Source organism: Notothenia rossii (assembly GCF_949606895.1).
Source record: "Notothenia rossii genome assembly, chromosome: 8".
Taxonomy (NCBI): domain Eukaryota; kingdom Metazoa; phylum Chordata; class Actinopteri; order Perciformes; family Nototheniidae; genus Notothenia; species Notothenia rossii.
Genome location: NC_136906.1, coordinates 17,121,466 through 17,142,997, shown reverse-complemented (window position 1 = coordinate 17,142,997; position 21,532 = coordinate 17,121,466). Strand labels below are relative to the sequence as shown.

General features: G+C 39.6%; 1 long non-coding RNA gene across 1 annotated transcript in view; it reads right to left on the bottom strand.

The window, feature by feature from the left end:
* Positions 1-7,163: 7,163 nt before the first annotated feature.
* LOC307016094 overlaps positions 7,164-21,532 on the bottom strand; it is a 32,245-nt gene continuing 17,876 nt past the window's right edge. Inside the window, exons 2-3 of the long non-coding RNA XR_013801760.1 lie at positions 7,850-7,955; positions 7,164-7,488 (exon numbers count right to left, since the gene is read on the bottom strand). This is a non-coding gene — a long non-coding RNA (uncharacterized lncRNA). The remainder of the gene's footprint in view (positions 7,489-7,849; positions 7,956-21,532) is intronic.

The window sequence follows — 21,532 nt, the reverse complement described above, 5'->3', positions numbered from 1 at the left end:
AATGTGAGTAATTACCTTGTATTGTAAGCAATATACTTCACCCCCTAAAGCTTCACACTGTTTTATGATTTGGATTTCACAACCACAGACTAATGTTAAGAAAAAGTCTCTATTTGTCCCACTTGTTTTTCAGTTTGAGTTGTTGTGTTCCAGTCAATGTCATACATGAGTATATGATTGTCAATTAACTAAATTGAGTTCTTGGCATATTGTTTTTCATTTAGTGAAGTTTTGATGTTAAACAGGTGTGCTACACCAGACCACTAGGGATTCAACTATAGCAACACCCCTCCCTAGGTGGATGCTAGTGCATGATGAGAGATGCACAAGAAACAGGACGTCGTAGGTCCATGCAAAAAACATATCCCTTTCAAATCAAATGGATCTCTTAGGTGCTTTACCAAAAATTCCAACGAGGGACTTAGAGCATGGATAACCAGTTTGCCAGGCAACTAGCAATGTTGTATATTTGTCCAGTTAGCGATTTGCAGAAAGACATCCTTGTAAAGGCCACCGTCATGGCTCTCTGAGGGCACTCAGGGTGCTGACACATCATGTCTATCAACTCAAATGGCTGTCAGCGCAGAGCACACCATCCCTGCCAGCCGATCCTCCCCTACCGCTAGCTGGTATCATACAGTATCTGCTGAGGAGACCAAGAGACAAAGAGTTATAGAGCAGACAAAGATGTCTTTTAGCTGATATTGACACACACTCAGTTTGATTGCATTTAAGTGCTGAAGGATTGTCAACACTAGTGATAGAATATAAATAAATGCTGTACGTTGGTACACTTGTATCCTGCTCGAGGATGTTTATGTTTGGACACTGATTATTTATGTGTAAGCATGTTCCCATGTTGAGTGAATGAATCCCTGTCAATTAACAACAAAGCTAAATATATCCCAAAGGGTACAAGTCATTTTAATAACATCCTATTAAGAGGACGTGAAAACAAAGAAAACCAACACTTTCCTTTAGACATTTCATAATTAAACCCTTTCTGCTTTTTTCTTCTTTTTATTGCCTTCCAGAAGACGGGCACCCTGGAAGTGGAGCCCCGTTATGTGCTGATAGGGAGAATGAGTTGTATAGTTGTCAGCGCTGGATTGATGAGAGTCGGGGGAGCATCGGTGTTGATGCTGAAGGGGTTAACGTCAGCTCTGAGGGCAGGAGGCAGTCTTTTCTGGGAGTCCCATCACTGTGGTCATTCTGGGAGTTGTTAGAAGTGTTCATTAATCATGGTCCTAATTTGTTTTCACACTGCTGTGCTGACACAGACTGAATATTATTACAGCGGCAGTTGGGTGGGAATTGCAATGGTGAGAGTTGTCATTGTAGTGCATGTAAAAGGAGCCAGTGAGGCTGCCCCACTGTTCCATGTGGCAGGTAGAGCAGTGTGGATATGTTAGACCTCACTCTTTTTTTATTTTCTTTAAAACATGTCAGTTAGGGATAAAGTCAACCTTAAGTATAACCTGCTGTTGAATCTGAACATGGTCCTGTTATATCCATATTAAATAACCAATTATTTGTATTATTAAAAGTAATTTGAATTGTTTAAAGGATATCAGGTTCAACAGAGCAAATGATGACTAGTGTAAAGTATGTGCTATTAAAAGTAGTGTTTTTTATTATTAGCTAACCCTTACTAATTTGAGAGAAAATGTACTGAACTGATTCAAACAATGTTTCTTACACCTGTCCTGTATACCTTTTTTGAGTGTGTATGCCTCTTGTTGCAGTACACATATGTACACAGACATGTGTGTTACGTGTTTAACCACATGTATTAGCATGAATCCCGGGAGGCAACAGACTACAGCCCGAAGCTCACCAAGTCTTGACAAAGCCACATGTTATTAACATCACATTGTAGAAATAAAGTCTTTGGAAATGTTGGAAACAACCATAGCGTGGGTTACAAAGAAGAAACAAAACCTTACCGCCTATCCTTTGAGTTAACCAAAGGTGCCATTTTACTTGGGGTCAAAGTGGTAAATACAGTATCAAGTCCTTTATTAGAAGAATGCCTTAACAGCTGGCTTCTTTCCTTATATTATTAAGGATGTTTTGCATTGAATAAATCTACTGACCTAGGAGTTAAACCAAGGAAAACACTCCACATCTCCTCCCCTATGTGCTTTAGCAGTTGGCTCAGCTCAACGGAGTAAAGCCACAGCTTCATCCATCAGAGAACCTATACATTAAGTCAGTTCATCATTACAGCATCTGAGGAAATGTCCTCTCCTAAACTAAGCTCAATTAGGAGGTTAAATCCAGTGGAGAGAAAAAGCAATATATTGTGGCAAAGTCATCTTTTTTCTCCCTTTTACTTTTAAAAGTAAGTCCATGTTGCCAGAGACAGTTGTAATAACAGTAATACAATAAATGAAGGAGGCTTTGGTCCTTACTCAAAAAAAGTAAACATCTTTATTGAACAGATTCTAAGAAGCAGCAAATAACATTTATTTTTAAGTAAGAACTTAACTTAGTGCACGTTAATATTTCTTTTATATTGTATGTTTATGTTTGGGCAAGGTACAAACTACAAATATAATTATTTCTGAGAGAAAATACATTTTTTTAGGAATTCATGCATGAATTTTATGTGCACTTTTTATTGTCCGGAGTTAAAGGATACAAAAACACAATTTAACCAATACTCAAGGTCCAAGCTATTTCTAATGAATATAATATTGTTTGCAAATTTCTTTTCAAATCTTCACATAAATAGTCGTTTCACTCCAAGTTGTGGAAAAGTAAAGAAAGAGTTGAGAAAGTGAAAGACCTCATTGTTTGTCCCCACCAGTAGCAGATAAGGCTAAAGGTTGCTCAGCCAACTGGAGCCAGAGTCCAATTTAGGGAAACCACAAAGTCAACATGAACGCGTGCAACAGGTTGGGAGGGAATCAAAAAAAGGTTGTGATTATGCAGGCCATAATCAGAAGTCAAAATATATAAACCAAAAGACCCTTGGATACAGTGACACATCACCATTAATTTCCATCAGTTTGGGTAAACTATGATTCTGGGGCACAGGCGGGGGCACGATGACACATTTACAGTATATATAATGTGAGTCTGTCACTGCTGCAGAAACCATATCCTTTTATTTATCCAAGGCATGGTCAATGCTGCAATGGTTATATGCTTCCTTTAAATGTTTTAAATCAACCACATCTTTTGCAGTTGAAACCTTGGGCTAATATCTTCACGGTCCCAACCAACGTCTGACATGAGAAACTGAGAGGCAGTGTTAGACTGGCAGGATGTAAGACTGTAAAAACACTGAAGAAAAAGCTGATTTTTAGTCTTGTTTAAAGAAACTGTAGCCAACCTTATACAATATTCAAAATTAGCTTGCATTCATATTGAGGGAGCTAACACTTTAACTGAAATGCTGTAACTCAGGGTAGAAGATTTTTCATTAAACCGTTTATGTATGCGTGTAGTATACGATGTGTTTTTTTTTACTCTAATCTAATATATGTAATCCAATATACTGTATCTAAGACATAACATGAAACTTGTGGTGGTCACATCAGGTTTCATCTACAGTATTTTTCTAACCTTAGAGTATCAGTCGTTGATATCAATCTCACCAAAAGTATGAAAAAAAGCTTCAACATAAGCACATCATACTGTATGTGAGCTTATATTCCAATGTGAGCACCTCTGTGTGAGACTCCCTCTGTTTTTCTTATCTGGCTGTGTTTAAAATGCAGCGGGCTGACATTGATCAGACTGCCGTCGCCAAATTATGCCTAACCAGCCACAAGTCTGGAGAGCAGTTAGACTCCAATTAGCACAGGCCAAAGTAATTTCCTTGGTTGCATCCCATGTCGCATGCAATGGTAATTACGATGTAAATATTCAGCACATGCCTCGCGTGAACATGGCTTTTTCCCCGTAAGGTCTTTCTGCCCCATGAGTAGGCTTGTCATAATAAACTGGATTGTTTGTAGAACTCATCATATCAGAAGGAGGTTTGATCACTTATCTCTCATGCAACATGATCAGATTCCTGGACACGAGTCGGAAAAATATGTGAAGAAAGTTTTGCAAAACAAGAAGATAAGAATAATGATAAAAGACAATCCCAGGAGATGGGTTCTGCTTCTGACTGAGACTAGCCTTCAAAACATCAAAACACATTTGCATTTGTAGCCAATGCAAAGAAATGCATGGATTCTGATAAAAGACAGATTAACTCAAACAAATTCTGATACATTTATTCAAATATTTTTCTAAAATTGAAATACATCTTAAAATTGAAAATAACTACATGCATGATACCCCAATCTGAACTCTAGGCCAGGTCAACAACCACTAAATTAAACACTGTTAAAGCTATGATCTTCATTTTAAGGAGGTCTGACAAGAATATGAAATATTTCCCCATTTGCTCCTCTTTCCATCATGCCTGCCCTAAAGCACAAGTTCAAACAAACGATCGTATTCATGAAGCGTACCACAATAGACATGGTAATGTCATTATCAGTATACATTGACTGGGAATCGAGGTTAGGAAAATATCTCAATGCAATAAAAGTGTGTAATGTGTATATAAATATAAAGAAATTGTTAGATACATCTGTATTTTGGTAACCCAAGAACCAACATGTCAGGTACTTCTACAGGTTCTCTGACAACCCAGAAACATTCACCAGTCAGGTATTCTCTTTTGGTCTTCATCACATATTAGGGGAGGAAAACTGCAGTTATTCGGTCATTTCAAACATGACAAATGGGGCACACGTCAGCGACCAAAACATTCATTATGACCTGTTCAAATCAAATTGATAGCAAAGGGCGGTTTCTTTTCTTACATCAGTCTGGAGAAATGTCCTTTACTCTGCCAGTTTTAGCACGGGCGACTCCCGCCATTGGTGTGGTACCTGTCCAAGAACAACTTGTCTGAGGTTGACGCAGAGCTGGAGTCTGACACAGTGATTATAGGTGGTGCTCTTGGTGAGGAAAGCTGCGGCTCTCGTGCTGAATATCTGAGAAATCCATTGTGAGCTTCACCTTTTCTGAGGTAGCTCTTGACTGAATTATTTGCCGTAGGGAGGAAACGAGCGAATCCCCCGTCTGTTACTAAGAGCTATATCTCAGCCGAACGGCAGTGTGGATAGGCCTAGGTGTTAAGGATATATTCACATATGTCTTTATCATTTTCAAAGTGTGTTCATTTGTTTGAACAGACAATTCTTGAAACTAGAGAAACTAACTACACTATATACGTCTATATGTTTCTATTTGTTAAAATGGGTCCTCTTTATACCAACATTTACACGAGTGAAATTATGGGAAGATTTTAGGAGCTCAAAACTCTAGATGTCACTCACTTTGCTTCACTGCTAAGGGACCTTTTGAAAGGAAATAAACTACCATCCGCACACCAATGGAACCATTGTGTATGATTACGGTTACCTCATGTGTACCAGGAGAGACCCTCCATGCAAATCTCCATGATGGAGGGATTGAGATGTGGGGAGTGCCTGTGGGTTTGGAAAAACTATATCTTTCTATCCGAAGAGCTATAATGTCAAGCACGTTACAGTCCATCAGCTGGATACCTGCCACAAATAACTTCTACCAAGTGGGCTCCAGGGAGCTGTATCACAGATTCTTTTTTTCCTCTCATTTCAGACAGAAGTGCCTTATGACATGCTAGTAGACTCAAAATGATACACTTGACATGTAACATCTTTTTTTGTGTGTGTGTGTGTGTGCGAGGGTGGGCCGACATACGTGTGGCATGTTTTGGTGGAGAAAAACAGTAAGCACGATGCGTGTACAGAGTGTCATGACGTGTTTCGTGCTGTTCAAGACACATTGTAAACTCTATCAGTCACCCAATAAATCCAGCTGGAGGGAAAACACAACACAAGATATACGGCTGTTTAATGATCCTGGGCTGAGGTGAAGGTGCAGTGGACTGGACTGAGGCTGAATGGGGTGTACGGGTTCAGCCTGAGTGGGGGTGAAATCCACTGGGACTACGCTCAGCTCGGAGAGTACCGGCCTACATGGGGGTAGACACAAGGCCCTAGTCACAAGGGGTTAATTGTAGGTGTTTAAAGAGCACATGTCGTTAAAGAGCTGGTGGGTGGAAAGAGTTCTATTTATACATGGCAGAGGTAATGAGGTGAAATTATTCTGTCCGACAGAGATGGGATGTGACCACAGCAGGCTGGTGGAGACTCTCCTGCCCTGGCTCGGAGTCCTGAGAATGTTTTCAGTCCAAATACGGGCGCTGAAACGTAAGCTTGCTAATTAATTCTCATTTACATATGGCCAGCTGTGGTTTCCATCGCGCCCTACAGCACAGGCGCCATGTCACAGCAGCGGGCGATTGATTGAGTAATTAATGATTCCCCAGATGCAACAATTAAATTCAAATTAACTCAATAGGCCTCAGATGGTATTATGCCAGGGTAATGTTTTTATTACTCATGTTTACACGATAACACATATAAACACAGGGCAAAGAATCACACGAGCTGCTTAAAGGCTTCCACAAGGATTTTTTTTTTTTTTTTTTTTAAATCTAGAGCCCTGGTCGGTTTTAGGGTTTTATTGAGGGGGGTACACTATAAGTTTGCTTTAGACCAATCTGTAGCTGTACTGTAAAAAAGTATGTTGGATTGATTATATCCCTGGAGTGATTAAACATGCACTTAATGCCCCACTAGAGGGAGCAACTCCATAGGGATCAGATACAGAAGACAGGATGATACTGTCTGATATCGTACCAGTCTCACACTCCCCCTGTAAGAACCACGCATGATATCATTTGTAGATAGTATTACAGATGTGATGTTTCCCTTTAAGTTAACCAGGAATGATCACCTTAAGTTTAATGAGGTGAATAGGAATGACAAAACAATAATAAGTATAATTGAGCATATAGTGGAAGAAAAACAGGTCCAAAGAACAAATCATTATAAAAATCCCTTAGGTTGTCTCTATGCATTGCTTCAACATCATAATGTCCAGTTCAATACTTTCCAAATGTCCATTATTCGAAATAAAACGTGTGATGTCTGAGGGATTAATCTGATTACATTTTAAGACTCGTTGAGAATTGAGGACTTATTTTAACCAAAACTAGCTCTGTTTTTATTGATGTATCTTTTTATACATAAATATATATTACAGTCAATTTTAGTTTTTGTTCTAAGTTAATTTGACACAAGGTCTTGTTTCTACTTAAATATAATGAAGAAGGTATAGGGATTTTATTTGAGATAACCTGTCATTATTGTATTATCTTATTACATGGTGGTTGCTTTCAAGATGCATTTTTTCTCTCTACCAATGAATTGAAAGAAGAAGGCTAACACAGTGTTGTATACTTTACTTGTCAGTGAGGCGTCGTCTCTGGCCAGGTCTTTGGCTGGTACTGTACTGAGTTGTGGTGGTCATCTGATGGATTACAGCCCCAGGATGTCCACTGGGAAGGTTTGTGGTTGCCAGAATCTGATCATTGGGAAGGCGCATGTAACCGAAGAAAAAAGAAAACAGCAAACTGAACAACCTTCCAAAGTCATCATGAAATTTCTTGAGCACTCTAAAATGCCAAGCTGGATCTCCTTCCTTTGCTTCATATTTTTCTTAAATGACTGCTTAACTTCCTTTAATTCCCAGCATTTTCTTCCCCATTGATTTGTATACATTTACAGAGGAGAAATAGCAGAACACTTGGGAAGAGTGAGAGTCTGTGATTAATACATGCAAACAGCAATGAAATGCCCGTCATTCATACAGCGTTCTCCCCTGGCACTCAGGTTTCACAGGCTGAAACAGCGTTTGTCCATATTAGTGAGGGCCCAGTTTTTACCCTTCCTGTCTGCCTGCTGGTCGAGGAGAGAGGCCAGAGCGCTATGGCATGACGGTCAGTGGCACCCGCCCTGCATTTCCATTGGCGCCTGCTGTCCGCGCCAAGCCTGAAAAAGGTGAGATGGCTGATATTTAAACTTTCACACACCAGGCCATCAAAAATAAGTTAAGAGGCCACCTGAGTCTAGACTGGGATACTTTCAGTGGGCAGAAATGTGAACGAAAGACAAGCAGCAAAGATCCATCCTGGCTTCAGGTGGAATGTGAGTGGAGAGTGACAGCTAATACCCTGCTGCTATGGCCACTCTGAATGTTACCAGCATGACACATCATTTCCTTTTGTAACACTCTAGCAGAAGGTAACATACATAGAAGTCATCAACATTAGTGATCTGCTCTTAGTTGGATGGCTCAGTGTTGAGAGTTAAAAGGTCATGAGTTGGATACATACTTTATTACCTGTGCTTTTGATTTAAGCACAAGAAGACTGCCTCAGGCGAACCCACACAAAACTGCCTGATTCACGGCCTTTGGGTAAATATTCTTTTTGGCTGTTGTCTTTCGGTTGCGTCTCATGACTTTTCCAGACTAAGGGTGACCTGCCGTCATCATATAGGGTCTGTCTGGGTCTTCTGCGGTTTATGAATTCCTGTCTGTACAGAATAAACACCTATCTTTTACAAATTAATCTCGAGAGAATATCTATATGTTATAATTATACATATTATACTAACATATTGGCGTCCGTTACATTCAAACTAATATCTAATGCAGCTTCTTAAAAAAAGTTGAACCTTACTTATTATTAAATGTGTTGTATTCAGGTTTTGCCTTAGCCCTATGCTGATTATGATTATGTCCCTCTCTGAAATGACTGCTAAACAATTACCCGAGAATAAACTGCCAGCAGAAAAAGTCTCAATTTAGGTTCGCTTTGAAGTGAAAACAAACTGAGCCATCAATCACAATCAAAAGACTAAAGACATTAGTCACTTTTATCTTTGCCTATGATAAGCTGCTTGCCAAAAGAAACCCGATATACAGTAGTACCAACAAACTTGAACGGTTTAATAACCCTATACAGCATAGTCTGGGTCACATCCGAAAAACGATATGATCATTCAGAGTTTGCATCAACTTTACAGCAAATGGATGCATTTGAATTTGATTCAACTTTTTATACAGTAATTTTAATCCTGAAGAAACACTTATTATATATTTTTGTAAATAAGAATGTTGTCATCTAATCAAGCAAGTTGAGAGTTTAGGGTTATTCATGTATTTAAAGCTACTGTATAAGAATTACATCTGCTCTGAAAACATTTGATTATTTATAGATATAAATAGAAGTTGTCTGCTATTTGTAATATCCTTAAACAATGCACATGGCTGTATTAATAGTCACTTTTACAAATCCTAATCTTTAATAACATGTCATGCTTTTTAAAGAAATATTCTCAGGTCAAATACGGGCCAGGGTTTGATTACATTAAAGTGAATCTAAAACACAACCCATGGCCCCTTTTCCACCTGTAAACTCATATACAGTAGCATCATAATACACCTAAATTATACCACATTTAATCAGCAGCGGTCCCAACAGGAATGATCAAACAGTGTTTGCTGCGTTTTGTTTTGGGAACCCTACAGTGGCCTTTTGATGGAAACCCAAGGTCTGTTCGGTTAGGCAGCTGCTGCAGAGATCATCGTCTGCGTTTGCATGGCACCCGCTGAGAGGCCTGAACATCATGGGAGAGCTCTCCCAGATAATTTCCATAAATATGAGTAATGTGCCCCTTTTCTATTCTGGTGTAGATCCCTCTGGGAGGATGTTGGGATAAGTGAGTACGCCGTGACATCCAGACCAATAAGTTATCTTCAAATGTGTTTCTGGAATTACTGAGATTTGTTTATTGCAGTTCAGTTGGAAAGACCAATATTTTAATGAGGACAGAATTTGACCCCCCGACTAATAACAGTGTCTTAATGAAGAAAGACATGGCTGAGTGGTTTGAAGAGATAAGAAATAGGAAAACTGTTATGTTCAAGCCATAACTTCTGGCATGTGTGGTGTCTTATATATATGTGCAGGCACACGTGAGCATCTGGAGACAGTGTGACATTGTTCTGGGCTAGATCAAAAATAACTAACTTTTCAAATCATTAGTCACTTTATAATGTGGATATCGTGTTTATTGTTTATGACAATGAAAAATAAAGCAACATAATTGAGTACAAAAATGAAACAATGAAAAAATTCCTGCAAAAATAGAAACTACTAATGTTCGCTTATTTCGAAACCATCTTATTTTCATATTTTATTTCTGTTCTGATTTTATTTCCTCTAAACAGTTATGAAATACTTTACTTCCCAGTGTCATGGTCTATTAATTTAAGACAGTCTTCTAAGTCATCTGTTTTGACTAAGGTCAAACTGCTAACCCTATATAGCTGCTTTAGGCCCAATTAAATTCATATAGAATGGTCTGCATGGGTCAGGAGACAGCTCATCCAAAATCAGAAGAACCCAATAAAACCCAATGCTTTTGCCAGTGTTGTCATGAGGCAGTGAAAGCCAGGGAGGATAATAACTCTTTATGCAGTAATTGTATGGACAGACAGGCACATAAAAACAGTAAAAACACAGCTGCAGTATCAAAAGCCAAGCCTCCATACTTGATTATATCTTTGAATACAAATAAAGAAGCTAAATGCTGAGAAAGAAACGCTAAATTTCAAAAAGTATGAAAAAAGAGGCGGCTATTATTTCTGCCGGTGTCAGGGTTTAAATTAATATATACTAAAATGTGCTTTATATGTTTCAACAAGAACTTCAGCTCAAAAAACTCATGTCACCCCATTCCCTTTGCAGCTTTTCTTTAAGGAAATAGTAAGGTCAGAGTGCAAGTCCTTAAGTACGGTTTGCTAAACCAGGCATAAATCGATTCCTCAGACGTGAACATATTTTAGTTGATTTTGGGGTTATTGTTCTTAGATTACATTACATTACATTACATTGCATTTAGCTGACGCTTTTATCCAAAGCGACTTACAATAAGTGCATTCGACCAGGAAGATACAACCTTTAAGAAAACAGAATCATATAAGTACATCAGGTTTCATAGAGCCAAACATTTCAAGTGCTACTCAACTGGCATTTAGAAAGCCAGCCCTTTATTAGTATATAAGTGCTTTGTTAGTAATTTTATCGCTCGAAGTGGAGTCTAAAGAGATGAGTTTTCAGTTTGCGTCGGAAGATGTGTAAGCTATCTGCTGTCCTGATTTCAATGGGGAGCTCATTCCACCATTTTGGAGCCAGGATAGCAAACCCACGTGTTTTTGCTGACGGGAACTTGGGTCCCCCTCGCAGTGCGGGTGCAGCGAGCTGTTTGGCTGATGCAGAGCGGAGTGCACGTGCTGGGGTGTACGGTTTAACCATGTCCTGGATGTAGGAAGGGCCAGATCCATTCGCAGCATGGTACGCAAGTACCAGTGTCTTGAAGTGGATTCTAGCAGTTACTGGAAGCCAGTGAAGGGAGCGGAGGAGCGGTGTGGTGTGGGAGAATTTGGGAAGGTTGAAGACCAGACGAGCCGCTGCATTCTGGATGAGCTGCAGAGGTCGGATGGCACATGCAGGTAGACCAGCCAGGAGGGAGTTGCAGTAGTCTAGGCGTGAGATGACGAGAGCCTGGACCAGAATCTGCGCTGATGTCTGGGTCAGCTGGGGACGTATCCTCCTGATGTTGTAAAGCGTGTATCTGCAGCAGCGGGTTGTAGCAGCGATGTTTGCAGTGAAGGACAGTTTGTTATCTAGGACCACACCCAGATTCCTTGCAGTCTGAGTCGGGGAAACAACAGAGGTGCCGATGTTGATTGTTAGGTCAAGAGTGGGACAATCTTTACCCGGAAGGAAGAGCAGTTCAGTCTTGTCAAGGTTGAGCTTGAGGTGATGAGCAGACATCCACCGAGAGATGTCTGCTAGGCAAGCAGAGATGCGTGCGACGACCTGGGTCTCTGAGCGGGGAAAGGACAGAATTAGTTGGGTGTCGTCAGCGTAGCAGTGGTATGAAAAACCATGCGGGCTAATGACAGACCCGAGCGAGTTTGTGTACAGGGAGAAGAGGAGGGGACCAAGAACCGAGCCCTGAGGGACCCCTGTAGTTAATTGACAAGGGTCGGACTCGGACCCTCTCCAAGTAACCCTGTAGGTGCGGTCGTTGAGGTATGAGGTGAGGAGGGAAAGTGCAGTGCCTGAAACTCCAAGTTCTTGGACAGTGCGAAGGAGGATCCGATGGTTCACCGTGTCGAATGCAGCAGACAGGTCCAGAAGGATGATGACAGAGGAGAGGGAGGCTGCTTTAGCAGTGTGCAGTTTGTCAGAGACAGCAAGGAGAGCAGTTTCTGTTGAGTGACCTGCCTTGAAACCAGACTGGTGCGGATCCAGAAGGTTGTTCTGATGGAGATAAGAGGAGAGTTGTTTAAAGACAGCGCGTTCAAGTGTTTTAGACAGGAACGGGAGGAGAGAGACGGGTCTGTAGTTAATAACATCAGACGGGTTGAGAGTGGGTTTCTTTAGGAGAGGGTTTACTCTTGCCTCCTTGAGACTGTTTGGAAAGTGACCAGAAGTTAGAGAAGTGTTGATGAAATGGGTGAGAAATGGTAGAATATCAGGAGCGATAGTCTGAAGGAGGTTTGAGGGGATAGGGTCCAGAGAACAGGTGGTAGGACGGGCAGAGGTAACGAGGGTAAGAACCTCACTTGGCAATGTAATTAGAAATGTAATTTGTAGTTCTGCGCTCACCGGGCTTTTCAAGCAATCCCATTACCTCCCATTCATCGCTTCCACACACACTGTAAGTTTAACTGTGCTCTGCTCAAGACAGTAAATCAAACTCCTCTGAGGAAACCATTTATAAAGGCCTGACATTCGGCTTCCTTTTTCTGATTGCTGATTACACCTCAGAGTTTCTGAATGCAGCTTTGCTTTTCACCTCAGGAGCAGTACTTAAGATTAAGAAACCTCGTACACTATCTATGGCCTCAAATGTGATACGCTGATCCCCGTCTCCTTGTGATGTGAGGCCTCCTTTTCTGGACATGATGAAAGAGAAGAGAAAGCTCTTAATGGCTATAACAGCGTACTGAATCCATGCATGGTCTAATATTAAATCACTGCTTATATTTTTTTCAGCTGGTTTAGCCTTGAATCTCAACTCAGACAGAATCTCTCACAAAAAAAGCATATTCAACTTAAAAATAAGTCAACATTAGTAGGCATGTTAATATTGTTGCATGCTCCTATTTTGATTAACGCCAAGGACAAAACTCCAGAGTACATGTCAAGGTTGGGGATATTTAGACTTTAATGCAGTTGCCCTTAGGAGGTCAACTTTTAAGCGTGACATGCAAAGAACAAAAAACAATAGCTCCAAGGCTGTTGTAAGACTTAGGATCTGTAAATGAGGTGTATCAATGGCAGTATAAATCAGTTTGATTTCTTTTTAATAGTGGGATCTCCTCTTCTCACAAAGTTAAAGATGAATCCACATGCTGTTAATGTCCTTTGTGTGAGCAGGTCGGTGAACAAGCTAGGGCATTGAAAGTTTAGAAGAGCAAAAGTACAATTATTTTAAAGAGCTGCCTTTTTTATATTTTGAATATATCATATTTATACACCACTTCTTTATCAGTCATTCAAACAAACTAATATAAATAGACTTGATGATAACATATCTTTCAGTTATGGTATTTGAAAGGAAGAAAATATGTGCATTATTCCAATTTTTTTTAATTTGATATCATTTTTCTAAACTGCTGTTTTGCGCTGCTGTCTCACTATTTTGAAGCTCTTTTTCCTTGCTCTCAGTGCCATCTGTGCCTTACTCTGAACATGCTTTAAAATATAGGTAAAAGGCCTCTTTCATCAGTAATTGATAGGTGCTTGTTTTGGTTCAGTGGAGTTGTGTCACTCTTGCCACTATGCGTTAGGAATATATCAGAACTGGAGCGGTGTGTGAAGGTGGGGAGATGGTGGAAACAAGTGTGTCATGAACAGAGAGAGTGGCACATACGCCATGCTTGTCAGGATGACTAATAGCCCAGGGCAACAGGTCTCGCTGTGGGGTGTTAACAATCAGCCAGGCCTCAGGTTGGAGCCTGACAGCCAGCCACATGACTTGGACACACGTTGGTCACCTGCCCTTTGCATATCTTAAAAGACCCTTTGTCTTAAAAAGCTGTAACCAACTGGTTCAGCCTTTTACAGTACATGGTAAAGATAACATTGTTCCCGGGTATTAAATATGTTTCACGCTACATAAAGGTTTCTTTAAAATGAATTACCCTACCTGAAACTGCCTTTCAAATGAAATTACCAAAGACATTACATTACATTACATTACATTGCATTTAGCTGACGCTTTTATCCAAAGCGACTTACAATAAGTGCATTCGACCAGGAAGATACAACCTTTAAGAAAACAGAATCATATAAGTACATCAGGTTTCATAGAGCCAAACATTTCAAGTGCTACTCAACTGGCATTTAGAAAGCCAGCCCTTTATTAGTATATAAGTGCTTTGTTAGTAATTTTATCGCTCGAAGTGGAGTCTAAAGAGATGAGTTTTCAGTTTGCGTCGGAAGACATGTGATGAAAGACATTTGTACACTTCAGATAAAATCACATGGATCATTTAATCTCTTATTCAGATGGCACTTCTTCAATTTAGAGTGATATTCATTCACACTCCCAATGACCAATGGGGGGCTAAGGAGTGCAACACTTTGCACCGGTATCTCTTTTACATGTTCTGCAACTAATGCTTACAGTATACTACACTACAGTAGCCAATCATCAAGATGTATTACATAATTATTGATTATAATTGTGTTTGATCTTGATATCTATCATCTTGTTAAATTATAACTTTGGGGTCATTAAAAAGTATTGTGTGATGTATTGTAGAGTAGATAATTAAGCTTTATATTTAATGCAGAATTTTTTTTTCTTGCCCTGTAATTACCTTGTAACATTAGACTGGGTGAAACAATATGCTACCGGTAGACAGCCACCGGTTGGACCGCTTTGTCAGACGCCCTGGTGAAAACTAAGAAGCTTGTCTCTTGGCCAGCTTCCTGTACAGCGTGAATTCCCTTTCAAAGAATGTGACTTGCCCTTCTCCTCCTAGAACTTGTTCTGTCACACAAGTAAAAAGATATCTTGCCAGGAAAATACCTTTAAAACTTGATGTCACAGTCTCCTGAAAGTAAACCTTGGAAAATGACCTATATTTGATCTTATCTAGTATTTTTAAACTTAGTATTGAAACTGTTTGGTGGAGGCCACAAGAAGAGTTGTTGCACATGCACTATTTAGACCGGAGCGGACACGTCAGCGCTGTGCCGAGCAGACCTCGAGAGACCTGTTTTAATTCAGATTTAGCAGTACATGCCGCCATTGCACAATACATTGGACATTATATACAGCTGGTCATGTGAATCTAAAACCTTACATGCTGACAGTGAGAGATTTGTGCATTTGTCAACACAGAAAACTAATAATGTCTAAAGAAAAAATATTTAAACATACATTAAAAAAAAGATTTCAAAGCTTTAAGATGATGAGGATCAGACATTTTAATTGTAGTTTTAACATTATGTAGTAGTACCTATATTGACCTTTATATCACTGTGTTTGCTGTCATTTAATACCCATTGTGAAATAATTGAAATTGCATAACACAAGAAATATAACACCTACCTGAACATGCTGTACTCAGTTAGGTGTGCAGGATGTACAGATCACTATCAATGACATATGAATGCTGCCATTTGTTTTAAATGCTATCCAGAGTTCCAGCCATAGTTAAGGCATTATAAAATAAATACAGCTCCACTCCACACCTACACTCAACTGGATTCTATTTTGCCAACACTGGCTGATTTCTCTTCCATATAAGTCTGTTCATTTGCACATCAGTGTGATGCTCAAGTTCAGGTTTGTTAAAACAGTGTTTACAGCCAATTAGTCATGAGTAGAGGTGGCAGATTTTATGTTGCACTGGAAGACAAGCGCTTTCCAGAGGCATTTTATTTTCCAGGTGCGTTAAGCCGTTTTTATATGGTGTGGGCAGACAGCCTTGCCCACCCTGTAAACAGTCATGTAGAATGTGTCAGGACGATAAAAAAGGACCACCAGAAATTAGTTTTGAGATTTCATTAACTTCTATTCATGAGTGCTGATCAGCCATTCAACTCACAATGTGTAACATCTACAGTAATACCATAACGTTAAAAAACCACAACATTAAAAAGCCTTAGTGGAAATGCTGTAAAAAGTCAAAACATTGCACAATCATTTTTAAGATGATGTGGAAAAGATGATATATCATTAAAAAACATAACAAGGGACAATGGGAAGAAAGATGCGACTCAAGTTTCACTAATGCTTTAATCTGGCTGGGGAGATAAATAATTGTAGGCACACTCAAAACATAAACATGTGTTGACTGATAGGAAGACTAAAAATGAACCTTTCTATCATGTTTTCTACATTTTTTTTCTTTGTTTGAGGTTTTGCTGGCTCCCTTTTTAATTACAGTAGTGAATGGAAGTGCCTTTAACACATGTAGTAAGGTGACTTGGGCCTTACTCAAATCTGGCATAAACGCCTTGTTATGTTAAAATCGAATTGATATGCGTATTATATTTCTCTCCAGGCAGTTGTTTTTGTGAGTCATGCAGTAATCCCAGGGGAATATCTTTCCTCCAATCCAGAGATGTGACTGCCTGAGGTCTTGGCGAAGTCCTGCACAGTCCGGGAAAAACTCCACTGAGCACTCTGTGATTAAGTGTCTTTATTTAAGCCCATCAACTCAAACGAGCAATCAGAGCCAAACCAGGGCTCCAAACTTCCACAAAATCATTTTGCTGGAAGCTCTGAAGAGTGTTTCTGACCGACTATCATCATTTCACTCCTGTCAGCTGGTGCTGCACAATATCCTTTCCCTTCTAGATTCACTACAGTTAACAACTTTGCAATTAAATATATAAATAACGTATATTAAGCTTTTGCTTTGAAGTAATATTGTTCTGTAGCAAGGGGATACTTCCACATTAAATCTAGAAAATTACAACTGAACTAGATTATCTGTATTATTATAATTAGTATTATAATTCTTATTATTGAATATGCTGACAAGGATTTTTGCATAATTATGTCAATGTCTTGTATAGGTATATTGTATTTTCCTCTAAACCAACAGATCTGGGACATTCTGTCTCTTGGCCTAAATCTAGACGTCTACGGTGGCGTGGCCTCATTTCATTGTTCTGATGTGCTAACATGGCTCGCTGTTACCCTGTAGAATATATACAATAGTTTGTGTATGTTTACAAAACAACATAACCTTTTAATTTATCTAGATTATTATTATTAAATCTGCACTACTTAAAGACTTCAAAAGCCTGCACATTGAGAATAGAGAGATAAAAGTAATCCGAACAGGTTGAGAGACACGACATGTCTGGATGGTAAAGCATGTTTTGCTTTCTGTGGTTTTTATGAATTAACTCATGTTCCTGTGTGCTGGCAGCCAGTCTTGTCTGCACCTGTTTGACGGTGAAATCCCACATTCTCTCTGACTTGCTCACATCACTCGCTCTGATGAGCAGATACCGTCAAGGAAGTTGGATCATCTGAGTGTTTTTATTTAGTATACTCAAAATATGCTATGTGATTAAAACAATACAACTCATTATTGAACACCAAAATACTTTCAATTGTTATATTCTATATAAACAACTTTATTTTCCATGACTCTGAGTACATGGTGATAAGCCTTCAACAAACATAGCTCAAGCAGGTTTAAAGGGATGTGATTGATCTGCCTAAGTATGACACACAGGTGTGACACCAGCTGGGTGTGGGACCAAAGTGGGTGTGGGTGAAGTTAAAACACTATTTTTAGAAACATTTAAAAGGAGGATGAGGTCAGAATATTTTTCGTTAAACACAGCACACACACCTCAGGGTTATTCAGTGGCGGTAACTTGTGAAACCTGGTCTGGCTGGTCAGATACTTGGTCAGTGGCATGACTTTCTTTTACCGTACGCAGTGTACCTTTAAGGGGAGTGGTAATGCACCTGTGTTAACAATAGCCCTCATACTGTATTTATGAAACATTGATATCATGTTAATAGTAAGCACATGATAGTATTGTGGAAATAATCAAACAACCAAGATTTTATACACAGTTACAAAGTATTTCTGTTTCCCCAATTTTTTTATTACACTGAATTTGCCAAAAGAAGAGACATTTTCGTTTTTCTAAATGTATTAAGGACCTAAAATACAACTGTATTCACACTTTAGTCATTCTCTGTGTGGTAAAAAATCCTGACTAAATGCTTTATGCTAAATTAAGTAAGCTGTTACTAAATATGGTTTCCATCTGTGTCCACAAAATGAATGTAAAATTAGGGGTTCACAGCGACAAATATTAAATATAAATATAAACCTTTGGATTACTGATGTTTTCTCAAGGGTGAACTGACCAAGATTTACAGAGCAGATAAACTGAAGCAGACAAAATTCCATTTTTCAGTTGGAGTTAAATGTGCGGCTTCATTCCAATATGTTTGTAAATGATCTTTATCACTTGATATTAAAGTCAGGTTTAACAGACAGAACAAGTCAGATATATCTACAGTAATAATGTAAACAAGTCACAAGAATGTATTTTTAAGCCTGCATTTCTAATGTATTAAAGCGTTTATCACACATACTGTTTGTCATTCATACTGTGCATGAGAGCAGCGGGGCATCTTAAGCCACTTGTTGATGACAGACTAAACTTCACAGTCAACAGCTGGGAGCTCTGGGGATGCCTCTCTGTGTTTTTGTTTTATCTGCATATACATGTGTTTCTATAAGTGTGTGTGTCCTTCAGGTATAGCATTTCTGCAAAAGAGTGTGTCACAGCAGGTTCAGACGGCCAACACACTAACCTGTTTAACTCACTCGGCGCCTGAGCCACTGATGGGGGCCCTTTACTGCTCCTTTGCGGGTCCAGCCCCTAAAACAAGCTACCGGGCCGCAGCAGCGGTTAGGACCCAAACCAAGCCTCCATTCACCTCATCAACCCAGCTGTTTATTTTCAGAGGCATTAGAGGAAACACTCGACAGGGCTTATCAGATCCAAACAGTCGCACGTCTTTGTTATTTTACACACAGGCCTCCTCTCAACTCAGCCTCATTTTCAGTAATTGTTTTCTTTCTTGCTTGGTAGAATAACACGGAGGGCTACATTTAACACAAGTGGTAAGGGAATCCGTCAGTGTAAACAAGGCAGATACAATGCACACTGGGATTTTATCTGAGGCTTTTCTGTTATTCTATGTTTTTTAAGGGCAGGGCTGGAGCAAATATTGGAGTGTACATGTGTTGAAATACAGGGCATTTGACCAGAGTCTTCAACCTAAACAGACCTATGTTTTTCTCAATTACTGCTTTACTAAACATCAGACCCCCTCACTACTCACTATTGGATCTCCAGAGATACTAGACTGACATGCATTAGGGTGAAAAGTATATTTTGAACTCCTAATTTCATTATTTGTAAGCAAACTATGGTCAGAAATCTTTTGCTTCTCATTAATGTGATCCCAAAAGTGTGTTGTGAGGCTAAAGAAAGGGTTGTTGTGACACTGTAGTACACATGTTCAACATGGTGGCAGTGTTGCACTGTCTTTGGGACACCTCAAGCCCTCGGTGCCACCCAGTACCAAGCAGCTGGAGACAGTGCTGCTCATTATCAACAAGCCATGTGGATAAACAGGCTGATTCAACACAATCATGATGTACAGCTTAATTGTGCTGCAGATTGAGGAGGCACAGAGACTATTTGATTCGAGTTCAGAAAATAGTGAGAGTGGTGAAACATGGAAGATTTAATAATTTCTCCATATCAAATGCTCGTAGAGAAATCAGAGCTTGCAGCGAACAGGAAATGTTTGCAGTCACTCATGACGGACAACACACCCTCTGTTCAGCCACAAGGTCCACAACGTTAGAGTCCAGTATTAAGACAAACATGGCCCAAATCCCTAAGTCCACCTTCTCTAACTGCCAGCAGGAGCTCTCGTAGATGGGCCGAGCTCCACTCTGCCGCGCCATAAAATAAACACACAGTAAATCCGGCATGATTAACATTAATCATGATCACGTCACTGCTAATGCACTGACTGAGGGCCATAGAGTGAAATCACACTGAGCTAGACGCTTGTCTCTTCAGAGGAGGGGGGAACATAGACAGGGGAACCTTCAAGAACTAAGCTGTGATAATGAATAAAAAATAATTGAATGTGAAATGAAACAGTAATGTAGTGAATGAGATTCAGACCGCGAATGACGCGACCCAAAATTCACAAATCAACAAAGGTGTTAGACACGGCAAGCTTCACTTTATATGTGTGACCCCTGTATCTTGAGAGAGCACTGCTTTGAAAACATGCCATTTCTGGGGAAAGACATTCATTTAAAAGGCTCTTTTCAACTGTGGCAGTGCCAGACACAGTTTGACTTAAAGGTCCCCCAAGGCTTGTAACTTATTGTGGAGGATTGGATTTCAGCTAAAATTAGCCATCAGACCCAATTTATTACTCTGATTGAGGAGTCTGAAAAGGCCAGTAACGGGCTCCCCATTATATTAGCTAAGCAGTAAGTTGAAGATATAATGTTGCAATTTAATTCAACCCACATCACTTCTGAGGCAAATGTGTAAAAGTGGTAGTAATAGAAGCTTAGGGTTACCCCAAAGTATTGAACTGGCCTGAGAGAGTCTTGGAAAAACAGCAACATCCCTGACCAATTTTATGGAGGTGGCAAAACAAGCGTCTTTCCTTAGGTGACTTGAATTATTAAACCCACTGGAGATTATGAGTTATAAAACAGTAGACAAAACTCAAATGGGTTCAGAACAAAAAAGCACCTTAGCTTTTGAAGCCCCAAACAATATCTTTTCACAACATAAAAAGGCTCTTGTCACTGATGATCTTTCTTACTCGGCGAATTTAACTGTAATGTGAGTTACAATCATCAGTGAAACAGGGATGGCTCTCTGCCATTCATAATGAAATGTTTCTGTTTATGAGGCCTGTCACATCAGTTTACCACCATTAATCATTTGAATATCTGCTGAACAGAGTGCACAGTTCTCCGTGCTGTAAACATACCTCTTTTACATGTGTAATTTACCCTGTTTTATTACAAATTCTTTATCATTGTACTGATCTGTCTCTGAACAGAGGCAACAGTGTTTCTCCAGAGTTTTGCAAACAAGCTCACCTAAAGACAAATGTCCTTTTGATAAAAAAAAAAGTTGTTTCCTCCTGACTGTTTAAACACAGGTGTTGATTCTGGTAATTACTGCTGCTATATAGCCCGCTCTCTGCATTTGCTGTTTTAAAAATGAAACTGGCCAAATGGTTCCTCTACAGAGTACACTTAGGTAGGACTCTCCAGCAATTATCAGAGATTATTTGACATCCCCTTGCACCCCACCCCTCTAAACACACACATACACTCCCTTTCTAGTTTTTCCAACCGCTAAACTCAAACAACATGAGCAGCAGAGGATCATAATAGTTTGCAGTTTGAACAGGTCTGAAAGCATGTACCCGCC